Here is a 3,323-nt window from a genome sequence, read left to right on the forward strand (position 1 = left end):
CTAATTGTTACATAGAAGGGTGGTTCAATTAATAAACCTGGAAATATATACTTTTATTTTTATATATATGTAAAATAAAACATATAGGTACAAATTAACAACAGAACGTAATTAAGTTGTAATCAATATAAAACACGTAACGATCGATCGTTACATAACATTACCACAGAAATAGCTAGTGAATTTTGCAAGAATATCATTCCAGTTGAACTGTATTACTTACTTTTTTACCCTGTCACGTCATTATACCAATCAATCTGACATATAGTACGTCATTATACGTCGAATAAATAAAAAGTATTAAATTTGGGGCAAGAACGTTTAGCAATCAACAATGATATGTGTAATTTCAGTCCGTAATGGGCGCACAATGCACAAATGACTTCACTATTAAGATAGACACTTTTCCCACGAAATATATCTGCAACTGCTACACACTGTTAATAAAGTGTGTTACGCCTTTTGTTATTTATTACGTTGGATTATCTCACTGGCGTAACGCGAGATACACACATATCTCACTCGTGCTTTGTTGAGGAGGCAATGAAACGAATGAAAATATTTTTCCATCGGATATATAAAAAAATATTTAATAACTACTTATTAAATTACAAGCACTGTTTACGATTCTATGCTACAATTTTCATTATATTAAATTAGTGTTACGGTAATTCGTTTCAAATCAATGTAATCTGTAACAATTTAACATCGGTTTAACACCACTTTTACACCTGGGTGGGTTGAATAACTTTTTGAGCTGTCATTTTTTTATAAAAGAGCCTCTGTATATTTTTGTCATTATAATTTATTGATCAGATTTTGCTATTTAAAAGCATTTTAATGCTTGAACTAAATCTTTAAATGGTACATCCTTAATATTTCATCAATTCGCTTGAGCCAAATTACAGTTAATTTCAGTTTAATTAACGCCCACGCTCTTAAACGAAGGCCATAATTTCTTACACATTGAGCAAACTATTCTGAAACAGGTTGAAAGGTCTCTGATGGTTTCATAAATTTAATAAAATTCAGATCCCCACCAACTGGGGAAATTATAATTTCACACTTTAGTCTACTTCGTACGAAATTGTTCCGCAAATGTGTTAAAATAATAGGCAAGATCTTGCAACGCATGGCGTACAATAATTGTTGAAGAGCTAGAGAAGAATTATTATTTAATTAAATCGTGAGAAATAATGGCATTTCTCTTATGGATGTAATTGCTTAAAAAATGCGTGATTGAGTTCTTGGTTTGTGAAAAACTTTACGCAAAACTTAGGCAATGTTAAATTTTGAACTCATTGTGATTTAGGTAAGATTCGGATACTTTTTAATTGTTAGATTGTACAATAAAAAAAAATACAAAATTGTTGATACAAGTATACTTATGTATATATATATATATAATTTATATTATTATTAATAATAATACTAATCTAACATATTTTAAAATTATGAAGTACCACGAAAAAATTGTTCCTTCGAGCCGGATTTGAACCAGCGACCTATGGATAACTCTTTGTTATAATCTACAGTCCACCGCTCTACCAACTGAGCTATCGAAGGTGAATGTCTAACGTGTATTTTTGCACAAGTAACTCTTCAGTGATAAATTTACTTGTAAATTAATATCTTAATTGGTTTAATCTACTCGTCTTTGACCTGGTCGATTATTATTGCAATGGATAAAAATATGTAACTGAACGAGAAAAATTGTCTTTGTAATTATAGTTACTCTACAAAATATAGCGAATCACTAAATTCTATGATAGTTAAAATTAATTAGGTATGTAATCTGTGGTACTTCTCCAAATTTGTTTTTCAATTATCCAGAGTGATCTAGAAGTTGTGCATCATTTATAAACCTTTATGTAAACTACGCAATAAAATATAATTTAAGCTAAGAACACCGATTTAAATTAGATATCCTTAATAAAAATGGGCATACAAAGAGATATAAAATTGAACTATGCATTAACGAAAAATATTAAAAATTAAATTTTTTCAACAAAATAAAAAAAAAACATTCGAATACAATGATCCATTATTTTTGTTTTAAGAAAATCCCCTAATACGATTTATTTTCTGATTCTTTAATTTTTGCGAAAATAATTCTTTAATGATAAATTATTGTCTCAATTGATTTAATCTGCTTGGCATTGAACTTAAAGATTATTAAAGCAAAACAAATTATTATATGTGTAAAGTTGACAATTTTAGTTGCTCTTAAATACACCTTTGCTACAGTGAATCACTACATCCAAAAAAATAAACTAAACATGTATGAAATATATCTTATTTATTAAAATGTTTTACTAAATAGCTGAGATGTAGATAAATATGTCTTTTACATAGCTACATTCGAGCTTTGTTTCAGTACACTGTACGGACTGAGGCTAACCCAACCTCCTACTTAGACTGTCGCGTGTTAGAATCGCAATCAAGTAAACTGGCGCGAACAATTAATTGTCTTTAGTATCACTAATAAATTATGTCAAGTAATAAAAATCTACAACAAATATTAATCATAAATTTGTTGACTAAAAATATTTTATAAGTTATTTCATATACTATGATTTATAGCTATTTATCATATCTGTGTGTATGGGAATTTGCATTTAAATTATTACACATTTAAAAAAAAAATTACTAAATGTATCATGTGTTACATAGTATGAGATGACTGGAATTATATCTGTAGTTGTAATTTATGAATTTTAGAAAGGAGGTTTTAAATAACATACATTCGAGACTTACTTTATTTAAAAATATACAGTGTCACAATACTGGAAACAGATATAATTACACTTATAATAAAAACCACTAGATATAGTATTGATTTGCTTAGAAATAATAATACAAAGGCAATTATAGATATTGATAATAATAAGTCATGTCTTAATATTAAAAATATACATTGTTATTGCAACATAAAAAAGTAATATATAAATTTAAACAAAGTGCATGTTATTTTAATTATTTAGAATCAATGTATTTTTTTCTTAATTTTTATATGAATTTCTAATTTATATAAAAATATATAAAATACATGTGTATCTGTTTTTAACATGCACAAAGAAAAATAAGGCTACCATAATGAGTAGCACAACAAAATAAATTACATATATAAATAAATTTTATTTTCTTAAGCTTTTCATGTTATCTGGCAAAGAAGGCCTAAAAATAAATATATTCTTGTTACTTTTTTAAAAAATATTTACACTGCTAAAAAGCGACTGTTAAGAGATGTAGAATCAGAAGCAAAAAATATAATTATACGATAAGAATATGATAAACGAAAGAAAGGTCTTAAAATATATCAA

General features: G+C 26.8%; 1 non-coding gene across 1 annotated transcript; it reads right to left on the minus strand.

The window, feature by feature from the left end:
- Positions 1–1,477: 1,477 nt before the first annotated feature.
- On the minus strand, positions 1,478–1,566 carry TRNAY-GUA (transfer RNA tyrosine (anticodon GUA)). The gene is given in 2 exon segments: positions 1,478–1,513; positions 1,530–1,566. It is a non-coding gene; the product is annotated as a tRNA-Tyr (tRNA).
- Positions 1,567–3,323: the final 1,757 nt, after the last annotated feature.

This window comes from Plectrocnemia conspersa, unplaced genomic scaffold (genome assembly GCF_051122295.1).
Source record: "Plectrocnemia conspersa isolate PC_06_02 unplaced genomic scaffold, ASM5112229v1 ptg000010l, whole genome shotgun sequence".
NCBI classification, from domain to species: Eukaryota; Metazoa; Arthropoda; class Insecta; order Trichoptera; family Polycentropodidae; genus Plectrocnemia; species Plectrocnemia conspersa.